The sequence below is a fragment of the Ischnura elegans genome, chromosome 7, assembly GCF_921293095.1.
Source record: "Ischnura elegans chromosome 7, ioIscEleg1.1, whole genome shotgun sequence".
NCBI classification, from domain to species: domain Eukaryota; kingdom Metazoa; phylum Arthropoda; class Insecta; order Odonata; family Coenagrionidae; genus Ischnura; species Ischnura elegans.
This window is the reverse complement of record NC_060252.1, coordinates 91350853-91368230: the sequence shown is the minus strand read 5'-3', so window position 1 is coordinate 91368230 and position 17378 is coordinate 91350853. Positions and strand designations below refer to the sequence as shown.

Sequence of the window (17378 nt, the reverse complement as noted above, 5' to 3'; positions counted from 1 at the left end):
TGGTATTCCACACTATATTAATAAAAAAATTAGACCAGTTTCGATCTCATCAGATCATTATCAAGAAGCGAACCATCTTCAATTTTAATCTATCATGTCATTATTCCACAAAGTGAACTCGCAAACCATTGATTTAATACTTCCTTACCACTCGCTCCAAGCATTATAACTATATCTATATAACTATATAGAAAAGGTTTCGATTGATCGAACCGTCGACCTAGTCAATGGAGAGTTATAACTATATGGTCAAATGGGGCATAGAAGGTTTCGATTGATCGAACCGTCTACCTAGTCAGTGGAGAGTTATAACTATATGGTCAAATGGGGCATAGAAGGTTTCGATTGATCGAACCGTCTACCTAGTCAGTGGAGAGTTATAACTATATGGTCAAATGGGGCATAGAAGGTTTCGATTGATCGAACCGTCTACCTAGTCAGTGGAGAGTTATAACTATATGGTCAAATGGGGCATAGAAGGTTTCGATTGATCGAACCGTCTACCTAGTCAGTGGAGAGTTATAACTATATGGTCAAATGGGGCATAGAAGGTTTCGATTGATCGAACCGTCGACCTAGTCAATGGAGAGTTATAACTATATGGTCAAATGGGGCATAGAAGGTTTCGATTGATCGAACCGTCTACCTAGTCAATGGAGAGTTATAACTATATGGTCAAATGGGGCATAGAAGGTTTCGATTGATCGAACCGTCTACCTAGTCAGTGGAGAGTTATAACTATATGGTCAAATGGGGCATAGAAGGTTTCGATTGATCGAACCGTCTACCTAGTCAGTGGAGAGTTATAACTATATGGTCAAATGGGGCATAGAAGGTTTCGATTGATCGAACCGTCTACCTAGTCAGTGGAGAGTTATAACTATATGGTCAAATGGGGCATAGAAGGTTTCGATTGATCAAACCGTCGACCTAGTCAGTGGAGAGTTATAACTATATGGTCAAATGGGGCATAGAAGGTTTCGATTGATCGAACCGTCGACCTAGTCAGTGGAAGGCATAGTTTCTAGAGGACCGCAGAGCGGGCGCGTCGCGGTGTGGGTGGTGGCCGTTGAGTGGAATGGAAGAGAGAAATCCTCCGAACGCGTGAAGTATAAATAAAGGTCTTTCTTATTTTATCGACTTTGCGGGACCTATAAGTGCTTCAAGTACGCCCATAAAGCTTCCTCCACTTCATCCTCCCTCGGATCCTATTAACGGTTTCGCCCCCACCTCCCACCATCTTCTCCTTTCTTTCTCCGTCTGATATAAGACGGCACAAAGATTCGCCCGCCCACTACACCTCTCTCGACGGTGTCTGCGGGCGCGGCTGTTTGGGGAAGGGGCAGGTTGGTGGGAGTTGGGGAAAAGGGGGATAGATGGAAGGGCCCACGGGTCATTCACGAAACGGGCATTGGCGAAGAAGAAGCCACGTGCTAGAAAGAGTCCGAAATTTTCGTCAATATAATGGGCATTATTGCGAACGTATTATTTACATATAATATTAGGTTATTACTCGACTCTCTTTATTGGGGCGCCAGAAATGGAATAAGTAAAATCCAAACGACCAGTAAAAAAATAATTCAACTTTGTGGGTCATCAAATTTTTAATGATTACTATCCAGGTTTTGATTGTGCTACAGTAATTTTCAAGGCTAATAATCCAAAGCTGTAACATCATTCTATACCTATCAAATCTATTTGGCAAACACATTTTCACAGGTTCTTAGATTTTCAAATCAACCACGTCATACATCTCTAGAGGGTGAGGCTATATCGAATGGCTGCAGCATAATTGAATCCTGCATTATTAGAGATGTGTTAAATTTTACTAAGTTGAACTATTTCCACTCCCTTGGAATTTCACGAAGTCTCGCGTAACATTATCGTGAGTCAACCTGGTATTTGTAATCGTATTAAAAATTACCACCTTCACTGAGTATTACTTCTTGAATCTTAGAGCGTGGTTTTGAATTACCTGACAACTTCCTTAATGTCATTATCATAATCCCATGCGGCTCGCAGAGTGCTTTTCTTTAAGTGCCATTTTTGTCGCCGGGATAGGTATTATTCCGACCCCACTGGTGGAAAAACAAAAAATTAATTAACCCCATCCCCTCGTTATATAATCTGGCAGTTTCGATCCCAAATCAATCTTTACGCTCAAAAAATATTTATTTCCGACGTTGAGAGAATATTGTTCTACATCGATTCATCCTATTCTTTATTCTTTCACAGATTTATAAATCAACCATGTTATCACGGGTGTACCCAACGAGGGACAGGGGGCAGCTGCCCCTCCCCCCTTGAAACAAAAATCGCAAAAGTCTTTCAGTAAAATCAGTTCTGAATTGAAAGGAAAGCATTCAACAAATTTTCTTTAAGCCCACGATAAATGATATGTGTTATTATAAGATATGTAACTAAAATAAAACTATTTTTCAAGGAAATAATCTCATGAACCAATGTCACAACTTCGTTTGCCCCCCCAGTTATGATCTTGGGTACGCCCTTGCATGTTATGCATCCCCACAGGGCTGCAGATATAACGCGCGGTTCATTTAACTCTTTACTTTCAAAGTATTGACTTCATTCGATTTCAGTGATCGGCAATTTTCAATTGAAAGTTCACCTTCCGCCCAGTAGTTAATTTTGAGGATATTCTTCCTCAATTTCTAGAGTTTCTCTACTTACTCAATTGACGATCTTTTGTATTCTTACCATTTGTATTCCCGTACATTCCAAATATCCCACGCTAGTATATCATCCGTTTTACTAGCTTTTGTTTCTTCAAAACTATTTTTATTTGTCGCCTTCAAAAGGCATCCATAATACGTCTTAAGTGGTTTTTTATTGCCTGCTAACTCAATTCCTTTCCATGAACACAAAGGTTGACCTTAGTTTCTGCTCAATAGTTTAATTTTACGCAATCAGCTCTATCAAGTTAGGTCGACTTTTTATCAGCGTGAAACCAGATTTAAATGCTTTTATGCTAACCTTAAGTTCAATGTGTAGTGGGCGTTTATTGGTGCTCTTTTACAGCCCAAACATATCCCTTGTCCGCCGAGTGGAAAGCATGAACTTGGATGGGGTCAATGGCTCGCGGAAAGAAATATGTTTGCTAGCCCCATGAGCCACTCAGACGCTGCACAAATTACCCGCCTGCCAAGTCACTTATGCAACGGGCCAAACTTTATCCCGCGGCGCAGCGTTCGAAATGGACAAGAGTTGCAAGGCATGACAGGAAAGTGGAAGCGCGGAGAACCGAAAAGCATACGGTCTCCTCCCAATACATGTTCATCAAATGCACAGAGATCCATTAACGAGAGGTTCCTGCCTGACTGAAAGATGTATTCGATTAAAAAAAGAAAAGGTCTATAAATCTTCAATGGCTACTTTTACCGTTCGGTGTTCACCGCGGTGTTCCTGAGCGATTGAACTTCGTCGCGTGGGTTGGACAATGTTTTCCGTGACGCGTTTTCAATTAAATTGTCCATGACTACCAGTCAATCGGTTTTAGATGATGCAGGTGGAATATAAATAATCAACTCTTGTTATTTCAGGACTTAAAAAATGAAGCTCTGTTAATTCCAGCTGTTGCATCACATAAATCGCAGGCCGTGGATCATACAAAAATGCTTACATCATCCTCGCACATATTTTAATACTGATTCGGAAGTAATTGAAGTATCACTGTAAGAAAAAACTGATATGGATCTAAGGTAATCTTGACCCTTACACAAATTAGCTGTAATTCAATTAGACAAACTAGACTCCACCTCAGAATATACATAAGGAATAGCGCTTAACCAGATAGCACAAAATCTAGAAGCCGAGGACAGAATTGAAACCATAGGCTAATTTTTGTCAATGCTGTTATGAAAACTAGGAAAAATAGCGCATTTTTGCCTTAAAATATCATTTATTTAAGTGCAAAGCCGTATTCTTCAAATTAAAATCCTAATTTCTATTGATTAAATGTTTCATTTTTGCAGTCGAAATATATCCACCGCTACATCTGAATCGATTTTGTTATAACCAATGAGCCAGAGTTTCTTTCTGTCGCAGAAATATCGAGGTAGAATGAGCCAATATTTCCTTACGTTAGATTTTTCACTCTTGGCCACACGTGGTGGTAGAAACCAATCATTACTTTTTCCTGCTTTCTGTTATTCAGGGTGGGTTTAAATCCAAGCTTCTGCGTAGCCAACTTGTGTTTACTCGACGAAACTCACGATTTTTCCTTGGTTTCTTTTTGTGCTTATAGGCGCGTAGCCCTCCAGTGACACACGGGAGGTAATGAAAAAACTGCGGCACTTGTAGCGTCGTCTATTGGCGATGAATCGAAGCACGCATTTTGAAGGTTTCAATGTCCCTACACATGAAATGATTTTTCACTGGGCAACTACCTTCGATCATTTTCCGTTACTGTGATGATTCCCAGGACAACTACAAGAGCTCCGAGACTGGCAAGTTGGAATGACTGATCAGAGACGGATAATTTTGAGAGAAAAACCAATCCATTTAGACTCATGCAAACAAATTGGAAATCGGACCTCAACAGTGTTGAGATATGAAAGCTTTGCCTTTGACCCAAAACGCTATATTATCACTCATGGATTCCAGTAGAGTGAAGCTGAAGTGAGTATGTCATTACCTCCAAAACGGGATAAAATTAAAGATGGAGGTCGAGAGGATTGTTTGTCAATGTAGGTAATGAAGACAGTTCGCTGAATACCCTCATTGATATCAGGATGGAAGATGTTGACTAAGTGATTAAGCATGAAAGCCATTTAAGAAATGATTCTTTCAATATCCCCATCTCACCTGACGAGGACGTTTTCACTCTAGTGATTTACTAAGCAAATTTAAGTTTCCGGCTCAGTAAATGCATTGATCCTCTCTCATTCTTTAATTCATTGATTACAAGAAATTTCTTAAACCTATGACTCAACACATGAAGAGTGACTTATCGTGATTCATTTCACACCAGTTGTATTCGTTTCTAGGCTTAACTATTCTCATACATAACTTAAGACTTGGTTATTCATTAGGGCACCATTTGATATATTCTTCGCGCATAGAATATGGTATTGTATTTATTTTTTTAGCATTCCATGAGTCAAAAGATCTCTCATCTTGCATTTTGTATTCTATTCATAAAACGACCACTGGAGCAGGGAAGGTTATCATGGTTTTAAAATTATAACTTAAAAAATAATTCGTCCGTATGGTAAAAAATGAAAGTAGTAAAATTGTTATGATATTAACTATTATAAATAATATACCTATAAAATCATAAGTTTGCTAATTTTTTTTTCAGAAATATCTGTAATAATGACGAGGAATAATCGGGACTCTAAAAGTTGGAGACCTCGGCTGAAAATCCGAGAAAAGCTCATTCATTCCAGTTTTTTATTTACGTCAGCACCAGGATAGGCCCACGCTTAAGAAAATCCTAGGATTCGCGCAAGGATTAAAATGATTGGGTATTATTATCGGTTAGTGGTAGTTTTGTGGGGCCAAGAAATGGTCACAAAACTACCACTAACCTTATTATCAAATATATTATTTAAGCATTTATATCTTCTGACTCTGCCCGAATACTAGCAATGACAGAATAGTTTCCTTCACCAAAGAAAACGAACGGGATTGATTGAGATTCGTTATCCAACATTAGTGTAATATATAAATTATTTTGTTTTTAGAAATCCCAGTTTAGACGAATGCTAATGGTCAATTTTAACCGTATTTGAAAAGGGCCAGATTGGCACCCATGCGACGCCACTTCACGTGACGTCTCAGGAACCAAGATTCTATACGGGTTGATAGGAGTTTTACATTGTCTGAGATTACCAATACATGCATGAGGCACAGATCTCGGGGAAATATTTCTTAATAATCACCTATTAAAATTGCCTATGGTCGGAAAGTTTCCTTCGTTTGATAGGGTATTAATAACGCCAGGCGCTACGTACTAGCAGGGTTACCTACGCTACCGCCATCCTCGGCGGCAATTAGCCTGCATCGTAGCGGCGTTCATAGCCTCACACCCAGGTGGCCTCACACAGCAGCAGCCAGATGTCACTCGGGCTTTTCCCAGCATTCATACACAGCCGTCGCGTTTTCGCGCGCTTGAAATTTTTCACTTTATATTAAATCGCGAAAAATACATATTGTCATTTAAAATTCTGAAAGCGTGAAATATTTCCTCCAGGAGTAATAATCTTTCAATTTAGGCAGTAAAAAATAAAAGGAAACAACCCTATTGAGAGAAGGGAGAGTTCGTAAGGTCACATTCGCTTCCGAGATGACCCTTTGTATTTCGACCTGCGCGCATTGAGTGCTCCGGTCCTTTTCATGAAGAGACGCATTTTTTGCCGAAAGATGGGGGGGAAGAGAGCGCGCTAATTGAGCACGTGTGCCGTCCAAATTGTGTTTGCCCACTCGCTCGGAAAGGAGGATCCCCATTCAGCGGATGGCGGATGTGTGGATAATGAAAATGGAGGGTGCGTTTTAGCGAAGGCATGATCTTCCATTTGCGCCCAGAGTGAGAAGAAAAAAACGAGAGGGTGCCGGTCAGGTGCGAGTCACAATCTCCGCTCAACACTCTGAATGGGAACGTATATTTTACTTTATGCTCTTACTTCCTTCATGTTAAACCCAATAGTTGGTTTGGATAGGTGAAGGTAAGGCTCAGACCAGACTAAGGCACGGGCGTGTTAACTTCATTAATGGAGAGTAGGAGGGCCATATCCTGACCCTTATCCTCATCACAATTCGAGGAAGTTTAGGTCAGGGTATACCTCACCCCGGACAAAGCCACGTCCAGGTATCTCTCCATGAAATATCTCCGAAGCTCAAATAACAGTGGTAAGAGCTTCTATTTTTACGGTTGGAAAACTGTGCCTACCTCTGGGCTTCCTAGCACTTTGACGAAGGATATATGAGAGTGATATGTTGGTTCGGATAACTTAGGGTAGAGCTCACACGAGGCTAAGCCACCGGCTTGTGGTCTTCGTACATTCAGGGTAAGAGGGACTGATTTTATTCTCTGGTCTCGACGCACTTCGAGAATCTTTCTATGGGGTACTTCAAGGCTTCACTCAGGATTTGAGCGCTTGTCCCCTTGGTCAAAAGCAAATGATTCCATTCAATAAGCTACCAATCTCCCCATTTTCGGTTGAAGCAACCGAAAAATTAATGATCCAATTATCAACCGAATTATGCTGGGTTTAGAGCTATCTCAGGAAAAAAATCCATAAAACATTGAATTTTTCCATCGTGGAATGGTATCAGTAGGCTAAAGAAAGATTTCCCCCGTAAACCCATTCCCCACATGCTACTTCAGACGTCACACGACTGGATCAATGAAATATGTCATAGCACAAAGTATTGGTTCACTATTGGGATGCAAAGCATTGGTAGCTCATAGTACAAAGTATTGGTTCCCAAATAAATTTCGCGGACAGTATTCCTCGGTGTTTACTTGAAAATTTTAAGAATCAACTTTTATCTCATTTTTAGAGGGCAATAACGTTGCTTGGTTTGATATTTTTGCTTCAAAATCCTTGCGTATGAATATGGCCCTTTAAGCCAGCAGTTAAGTTGTTATACATTCCAATCTGGCACATGGATAATGTGTTAGTATGGCAACATTTCTGCCACTTCTTAAAATTAAGGCTTTATATGCAAAAATTATACTTTAAGAAAAATGATATTACTTTCAAACAGCACTTGATACATAAATATTTCATTTGAATCTCCAACTTATGTATACATGCGACCACCTGATACAGTGTTTCGCAGATGATGGAGTGTTACTGTATGAAACCCCAGGTCGGTTATACATTAAAGCGTGGATTTGCTTTTCTTTACTCTAGTTACTTTTCATCATGAATTTAAGAAACTTCCAGTAAGCAAAGCCTGAAAATTAAAAAAAAAAAAAAAATTGTCCCTAGAGAAACCACGAAAATATATCTAATAAAATATATTAACCCGATATCTGATCGATCCCTAGAATAGCATACTTAAATAAATTTAAAGATAAGACTTGTTTAAAGACAAGACTTTTCTTTTCAAATCACAATAAGGCCTATTCTTTTACATTCTATCCATAAATTCAACTATCGTTCTCCCTCTTACCTTACATCTATCCTTCAAAGTGTCTGCGTGTTCGTCCTCTAATTTAAGTATTGTTACCTGGCCACTATAAAATGGCAATTATATGCTGTATGCGGTTCTCTTTCTTTAAAATAAAAAAAATTAAAAAAAGCATCCCCATCCCCGCATAGCACTCGATTAACGGTAATTATTTCTTTAGAAAGTTGTGTCATATAATGTATGTTGGTATTGACAGTCATCTTTGTGGTTGGCCCTATTTGTACCTAAATACGTTTCCAGAAATGTCTCGTGTAGAATACCTCGTGTCTCGGCGCGGCGTGAGCATCTCGAAAGAAAAGGCGCGCAATATGTTCGCGTGCGCTGCTGGGCGAATCCGAGTGCGGCAAAGGGATCAAGGAACTCTGTCCCTCGCCTCCCCGCTTGCCCTTCGGCGTCGTCTTAGTCATCGCGCGTGTCGATGCTCCATTGTTCCCCATTCTCCTTTGCCTTCACGCGAAGAAAAAAAAACGCACGAAGATATGTGTCTGTTTACTCCCGGACCGACTTGGATGCATTCGTGAGTTACAAGGGGGCTGGCTGGGGGTTGGGTGCCTTCGTCGCATGTTTGAAGAGACTGAGGTCCGCATTTGAGGAAAGGGAGAAGTGTAGCCATGGTGATGCCATCAAGTGAAGAAGGAGAACTGGTGGAATCGTGCACCAATTGTTATTAATTCCATCTATCGCTCCAGTTTTCTTTCCAGCGAGCGCTGCCTGCAATTAGACCTCAATACGTGCATAATAAACTCCACCAACCTTTTGTCCTGATCCGTTACATTCAGTGTACTGCAGCCTCTAAAGGCCGTTTTACACGGTACATGGAATTGCGCAATCTGACGTACGTGCGAAGGCGCAATCAAAATTGCGTCGTGTAAAGCGGTGAATTGCTAGAACGCATGCGAGAATGCGTGGATGCGAGACGGCAAAATAGCCCCTGTTCTAATTTCGTTCATGCTTTCGCGCAATTCCACGACATTTTAGAAATTAATGCAGCTCTAACCTGCGCAATTCCGTACCCCGTGTAAAACGGCCTTAAGTCTAAACTAACCACATATATTCATGGTGATACAAAACCTAGTATTGTTCCACAAACTTTTTACTATTAGCAGCCAACTAGTTTCGACGTTTAAACCGTCATTATCAAGACTAACAGAGCAATAACGTACAATGTCCAGCCTTATATACCCTACAACAGTGTGAGGGAAGGAGGGGGGGGACCTAGATGAGGAAGAGGGGGGTTGGGCATGTTGAATGGAGGGTCAAAACATAAAGTATAAAAACTGGGGGTGGGAGAGGCGGATAGAAGGTCAGGTGGTAACGAGGTTAATTGGGGGGGGGGGTGGAGGAGGAGGATTGTCAAGGAAGAAGCCAGATTTTAAAACAGTAGATAAAAAATTAGAACATTTGAATGCAGTCATATCATTTAAAATTTTGGTGTTACGTGCAAGACTGAATTTGGTTATTTCTAAAATTTCTAAAATATCCATTTTAACACTTTAGTCATGTACATGTAAAAGTTTAATATTAAAATCACTGTTGTGGCCGGATTTGATCAGGTGCTTAGAAAAATGGGATTTGGAGTATTTCAAACGAGCACTTCTTTTGTGTTCACAACACGAGTTTTACATTTGCGGCCCATTTGACCGACGTACACACCGTTGCACTCATCACATATCAGGGCATAGACACCACTTACTTATAAAGTTTGTGGAACAGTACTGAGTTTTGTTTCACCATGAACATTTCATCGTTCCACCAAGTAACGCCCAAATCGATTTAAACCACATATAATTTAAATATTCTCCTTGGCGTCAGGAGATACTCCCACAAAAGAACGCTAATAAAGACTCAGTGTTCGTCCTTCAAATGGAGCCATTTGGTCATTCACCGGAACAAGTTAACCAAGATCTGTCGCCTGTCGGCAAAATGCGAGGCATTCATGAATGGAGCTGAAGAAAGTTAATTTTGAAATAACTCTTTTCCACCTGATATTGGTTTATCTATGTATCATTCATAATGCGGTCAATAATTCTTTTGCCGATCTATGAGGCGTGACCAAGATTTTGACCAATCTTTTGTCTTTTTAACTAAAAAATATTTAACTCATGATATGAATAAAAGAAAACGACTTTCAATGTTTTAAGAAAATAATAAATAAATAAATAAAATCCTGATCAACAAAAATTTTGATGTATCTACACGGAACACCAAAAGTTAAATTTTACATTACTGCCCGTATAAAGGAGAATGTGCAAAATCTATTATAATGTTCAAGGGCTAAACGAAATATTTTTGTAAAACGTGAGCATATTTTTTATCGTTCTAATAGAGTTCAATTTGGCAGGTAATTTTCGCTAATTTTGATTTTAACATTCACATTTTAGTGATCATGCTTACAATGCAAAAATGCAAAAAGGGTTGAAAATAACGGTTTATAAAAGTCTCCTGCTAGGTCAAAAAAAATTAAATTCAGCGTAAATTACTTATTTTATCTTGGAATGAAGTCCCAAAAGGCTACTACGACGTTGTCTTTGCGAGCACGGCACAGCAAGTTTTAATCAATTCTTTCAATCATAGCAACCAAAGAAAGACAGGGGGAGCTACTTCGAACACTTTTTTCTCAAGGAGAGGAAACACTAGGACTACCTACGCAACTCATCTCTGAGTGGGAGAGCAAGTAAACAAAACACGCTCGTTTCCCACCCCTTTCCCCACGACCATGGCAACCGAGGAACCACCCAATCTCTCCCTACGGGGGTGGTGGCGCCTTCCGAGCGCATCAGGGGGCGCCAGACCCCCTCAACCCCCTCCAACGCCCCTCTCTCCACCCCCTCCCTTGCCTCCTCCGGCAGTCTTTTTCTTTATTATTGAGAGGATACGAAGTGGAGTTTCCACCCCTTCCGGTTACCCAGGCAACCAACCCCATCCCCCATCTTTCTCGTTCCACAGAGCGGAAGAGCCCGGAAGAGAAAAAAAAAGAAAGACGGATCCCGTTCCACCCACCCTCCCCACGGGACCAAAGTAAAGGAAAGGTATCCGTGAGATAGGAGTGTGCCGAATGAAGCTCTGGCTCAGATATTCGAGTACCCTCATGGTGTTACAGTTACTGCGTGAACATGGACCTTTCCGTTTCAATATTTTTCCTATGTACAGAGATCGAAAATCACTCATAACCATATTCTCGCCAGAGTATCTACAATGAGTAATCCTTACGGAATTTTATAACCAATTTCGGAGAAAATGTTAATGAAGGAGCGTTGAAGGAAGCTGGACAGTGACAAAAACCGAGGCTTGCATTGGAACCGCAAACTTGAGCTTTAACAAGGGAGGAGGAAAAAGTTTTGAAAAAATCAAATAATTTAAAAAATATATTTTATTACAATTCTGATAACTCTCATTCGTCAAGAGTGCCAAATCGAATGGAAATAAATTTCCGAATGGTAACAAAAAAGAATATGGAAAGAAACGCCACCGTCGAAATCAGCCAACCACACCCATCACGTGGTTTTGACACTTGGGTATACCAATAATAGTTGCATGCTCTGAATGTCGATGACAAGAATTTCTTTTGTCGATATTTACCCTGAGCGACCAGTTCGTGACAAAAGCCCTTTCTTGTTTGTTTTCTTCAGTTATGTCATCCCATCAATTCGACTGCTCAAACATTAAAGTAGCTGCGTTACTCATGGATTTACAGATTTTATAACAGTTAAATTGTGGAAATGAATGTATGTTTTTAAATTAGTGACTACACAATTTATTGAAATAATAAGAATAACTTAGCTTTTCTACATACTTTTTTACTGCAAACTTCACCACGACCAAGGTATCGAAGGCTATATGATGAAGATCCTCTTCGAGACAGGTTGCAGTGAAGTTTCGTAATGAATATATGAGGAAAACCTAAGCTCTTTTCATTGATTCAAAAGGATAATAAGTAAAATCCACGAAGTGACGCCTGAAAAAAAAAACATGTTTTTATTTTATCATTCAGCCATTTTAGAAGTAAAATAAGGTATAAAAAGCGATCTCTTGGTGAGTAGCGCGCTTGATTGTTGATCTAAGGGTCGCGGGTTCTTATCTCAGGTGAGTCCTTTGGAAATGCTCAAACAAAATTCTCGAAGTACGAGGTGGCATAGGGAAAATAATTGGCCCACCCAATCTGAACATGTGAAATTTACGCGCCAGTCGGTTTCGGGTGTCTGGGATGAGCTCTACCCTCGCCTATCCAGGCCATCCCTCGGGTTGGTTCACTGTGGAAGAGTGGGGGGAGGGTTTGCAGATTGAGGTGTATTGGCGATGTCCTTGGAGGGGGATAAAGCAGTGGAAGTGAGAGGCTGCAGGCCTCCATTCTTCGATGGGCTCCTCGGAATCGCTCCTCGGGGACAAGGATGAAGGGATCGTAAAGTTTACGATGGCACCAGTCACGTTTCCTTTCAGACTCGCTTTTTACCTCGCCCTCCAATTTTTTCGTGGATTTCTTCTCCCTTCTTCTCCCTATCCACTCTTCTGCGCTATGGCTTCCGTGCAACGCGACTCTGTGAAATCTGTGAGCCTTTTGCAGCGTTGCATTACGCGGAGATTTCAGCCTTCTCATTTGCTACTTCATCGGATATCATAATTTTCTAATTTTTATTTGCATCTTTTGTCTTCATCGTTTCCATTCCGGATGACCTTATTTTATTTATTCATCTTCCAGGGTGTCAACTACGTAATTAGCATCAGAATCAATGACGTCTATCGTCAATCTATCACTTGTCTATCTATCGTCTATCATCGTTGTACATTCAATGCAGGTGGTTGTTTTCGGGAATTGCTGCGAAGGTAAAATTTTCTCACTCAACGTTTCGAGGGAAACCATTCTCGTCTCGAGCTTATATAGGTTTCGTTAACCCATTGTTAACAACCACCTACATTGATAAAAGAAGCTGTGAAAACCTTCATACGAAAAACGTTGTACATTGTTCAGCCCTTTTTGTACAGTGTGCAATGCCTATGGTCAATCGTCCATTTACTATACGGATTCGTTGTAGCGGCAATAGATTTGACGCCTAAGGCATTTTCATGATTGACCGCAGAAAGACTTAAGGGGGCACCGTGTAAAGCCATCGAAAATGTCCACGAAAGAAGCGATGAAAATTCCCATTATTATTTAAGTATTGCAACAATTTAGGTAGGTTTCCATAGAGTTTTTAAGAAGCATTCTGGAAGTCTCTCCTCCCTTAAGGAGGAACCTGCGCTTCGAAATACTGCTTTCATTAGTTAGATAAACTCGATAACAACGAGTTAAAATCGCTAAATTAGTCATTCATAAAAATTAAAAGTAATGCTAAATCAATCAAAATAGCTGTACAATGCATGAATTTTACTTAAAATGGAATAATCTAGTGATATGAAGAATGGCTGTTATATTGACTCTTAGGTATCGGAAGAATTTAAATACTTTCTCTGGAAATACAGTAAAGCTTTATAACTACATCATTTGTGATGTTTAAAATGAACTTAACTAATGAGACCTTTTGCTCTGTTAATTTCAACCTAATTTGGAAAAATGGTTTATTTATAATTGCTGACCACCAACTTGACAACGCTGCCAACATATCGTAGTTTCACAGCGATTGAGCACCTTTGTTTGTTTACGTTACCTCGTAGAGTTACGTTGCATTGTGACAATATTACTCGTTTTATTATCCCTTTTACTTAGCCTTAAGTTATTAAATATACCTTTGGGCTGAAATGATGGCGTCTTTATGCCGATTTAAAGGCAAAGTTGTGTCTGAAGGTAAAGGTAAGAGCTTGGATTATTTGAGGAAACGAAATGTGGCCGAAAGTGAATCCATCAATTCCATCGAAGCGATTTCAACGAGTGCATCTGTTGAAGGATACCGAATCGTTTACGTGCATTTTTAATTTCTTAAGAAATTGTTGCAATATTTCCCAACATAAAGTGTCCATCATTGTTTAAATAATCAATGTTTATGTCTTGATTTATGAAGATTAAAGTCCTTGTCGAATGACTGACACAAAGCTCTTTAATGTTTATTTCTTTGTAGATTTTCCATTCAATAGCCTCATCCATACTATTAATAAGGAGTTGATTAGTGAAAATTAGAAACTAATGTGTCAGTTATAACCCAAATGTAATTCGAATCATTAGTATCAGGATAATTAAATAATACTTGTTCCTAGTGCCGAAGTGTCAGTAAATTTGGAAGGCTGGCATTGCAACTTCTACGGACTCACTTATGTCAGCTGCCATCGATTGTTCAGGAATGCATCCTAATTTTTATCCTCCTGCAATGACTTCATGAATAGGTATTTACTGTTGTTTTTTCAAATTATGCTAATTGGACCTTTGGAAAACGTATCAAAGTAAATTGTTTGGTCAGTGAAAAAGGAAGTACTCTTGTCTATTTTATTTTATACTTTCGAAGAATTACATGGGTGAGTATTCGATTAATTAGTACGTTCGCGAAGTTGTATTTCTAAATACTACATAGTCGGTACCCAACGGCAATATGCTTGTCTCGTGGTATATTCATTTACCTGTACACCTTATTCTAGACATTTAATATCAATTAAACTGATGATTAAATACATAATGCGCTAGATTTTCTACTTTACGCTTAGAACTTCTATTTAACTAAGTATTTTCTACAAGTTGAAAACGATGCATATTTTTCGAAATAAACGTAAAAAAATTTGAAGTAGTATTCAGAAGAACAGATAAACTATCGCAAGTCTAATTATATTCTATCATTTTCGCTTTTGAAGCGATACGCCGACAATTTCAAGGGATGTATTGAATTCCGGTCATGATTATTCGCATGTTTAATAAAATGTAGTCGCATATAGGAATTACTTTAACAACCAGTACTGATAATTTCATACTTCGGTGTATAGCACGTTTCGAGATGAACTGAATATTCGTTTAATGAATACGTATAAAAATGACTCCGAAAAATCCAATTACTGGATTTATGCAGCGGTCGACAGGTGCAATATCGCTCTTCATATTTAACCTCCGTATATTTGCAACGTTGCCACTACCTCCGCCGCATAATGGCTGCTCGCTCAGCAGAAAACCGGAAGTATGTTCTTTAAACTTAAATACTGGCGCTAACATATCGGTAGCCCCTTCAAAAAAAATACATATATTAATCATCGATGTCTATTCTATGCTGTGCTAATTTTTCAACGATTAATTTCGGGCCAAATTTGAGATAAAAAATGTTTTACAAGGGAAGGTCATCATTCTCCCATAAATACAATGTATTTCAAGGTGGAAATCCGTCATTTTCAAATCCATAAATCTTTCTTAAATAGCCGGTGACATAGTAATATTTTTTCACTTTTCGATAGAAAAAATAATGAGCAACAACATATGTCAAAATAAGGGGAGGTTTTCGGGCATGTTTGAAATGATGGTTCCTCCTTAATGGACTTCGATCTTATATTCAAAATAAGCGCTACTCTCTTTCATTCTATCTAATCATCCTATTCTCTTTCCTCCTCTCCCTCGTTTACCCAACATTCTACCCTCTAACACTGTTTTCAACATCCCTTCCCCGCTAGGTATTCGCTCCATCCATACCTTTCATCTCCTCCATATCTAACAAAGTCAACTAGGAGCTGCCTCTCCTCACCCACCATGCCCAGCACTTCGTCGTTCCTCCTGTCCGTCCATTTCACCTTCTCCATTCCAAGCCACACCCACATCTCGAACGCTTCCAGTTTTCTCCCGTCCTCCTTCCTGAATGTCCATGTTTCCACAACGTAAATCGCCACACTCCAGATCAGATTCTTCACTAAACTTTTCTTTTAAATCTTACATAGCGATACTCTCGTAAGCTCCTTACCGTTTATGAACGCCTCTTTTGCTAACGCAGTTCTCTTCCTGGGGGGGTGTGCTTGAATCGCTCGGGATTAATTCCGGCACGGAATAATCCCGATCCCTCATTCCGTGTCGGAATCTTTTTGCTCGGGATTTGGTGTGCTTGAAATTTTCTAGCCGATTGTCGGTTTCGAGTGTTGCTATCTAGATTCAACCCGAGCGATAGACGTGGCAACGTCGGGTTTAGGACGTAAATACGGCCGTTGTTAACGCCGAGCCTACAAATATTTACAAAACAATCGACAGCAGAAATTCAGATACCGCTGATATAAATTAATACAACTAAACAACATAAGGAAATACTTCTTCAATTTGTGAAGGTAAGTAACCTCATAAGTAACTGGAACCAATTTTGATTCTATTGTTTGTAATATATAATGTTTTTTTTATCAGTGTTTACTTTTCAGAAAGTGAAAGCATAAACAACGGAAAACTAAAAAACAATTTTACTGCCAAAGAAGGAGCAATACATTGGCAGCAGGTGACGCTGAAACCAGCTGAAACTTAAAGAATGTATGAGGTTATGGAAGTAGTGGAGAAAGGAAATAATATTTCCAGAGGCGGGTGGCTGATATAATAAGTGGAAATGCAATTCTTGGCTATTTCAATATTAATGAGTCGGTGATTTTTTTTGATGAGGTGAGGTTTTTTTAAAGTTGTCCTTTGAATAATAATTCACTATACACAATGTTATTACTTTAATACTATTCTAAAATTGCTATTAATAGTGTAAAATCATATTATACTATGTAATTTAATAATTTAAATACTGTAAATATTAACATTATGAACTTAAAAACCCTCATTGCCCTTTTCAAAAATATTATATTATTTACAAAATATTTTATTTCAGATACCAACACCAGTGTAGAGTAATTGAAAGAATTCCAGAGAAGCCACTGTTACTACAGGAAAAAGTATTCTACCCGAAGTGAAGCAATTAGAGGAAACAAAAAAAATTAATGCAAAATTGCTTAGATTGGAAAAGGAGGAACTAAAACTAGTAAACATTGAGGCCAAGATCGACAAAATTAATTTTTAGTTGTCAAACTTTGTATTTGATTCTTTGTGTTCAATATTATAATTGAATTCTACCATTGAAATATTTCATATGAATACCTCTCCTATAACCAATAACTAAATTGATGAGTTCTTCTCGGATTCTCAGCCAGGTTAATTCTGTCGTGTAAGCCGACGTTTCGAGAGACGACTTGTCTCCCATCTTCAAGGTCGTGTTACTCTTTGAAAGTCCAATTTCACAAAATTTCACCTGGATGAGAACCCAAGATGAATTCATCAAAGAATCATCAATATCAAAGAATTCATC

The 17378-nt window shown here is 39.1% G+C and overlaps 1 protein-coding gene and 2 long non-coding RNA genes across 3 annotated transcripts in view; all 3 read left to right on the top strand.

The window, feature by feature from the left end:
* The window catches only part of LOC124162335 (ras association domain-containing protein 10-like), a 419294-nt gene that overhangs the window by 379790 nt on the left and 22126 nt on the right, over positions 1–17378 (top strand). The gene's annotated exons all lie outside the window — the stretch shown is intronic.
* On the top strand, positions 16129–16485 carry LOC124162337. Its single transcript, XR_006865540.1, has 2 exons — positions 16129–16371; positions 16445–16485. It is a non-coding gene; the product is annotated as an uncharacterized LOC124162337 (long non-coding RNA).
* LOC124162336 lies at positions 16599–17154 on the top strand. The gene is made up of 2 exons (XR_006865539.1): positions 16599–16690; positions 16905–17154. It is a non-coding gene; the product is annotated as an uncharacterized LOC124162336 (long non-coding RNA).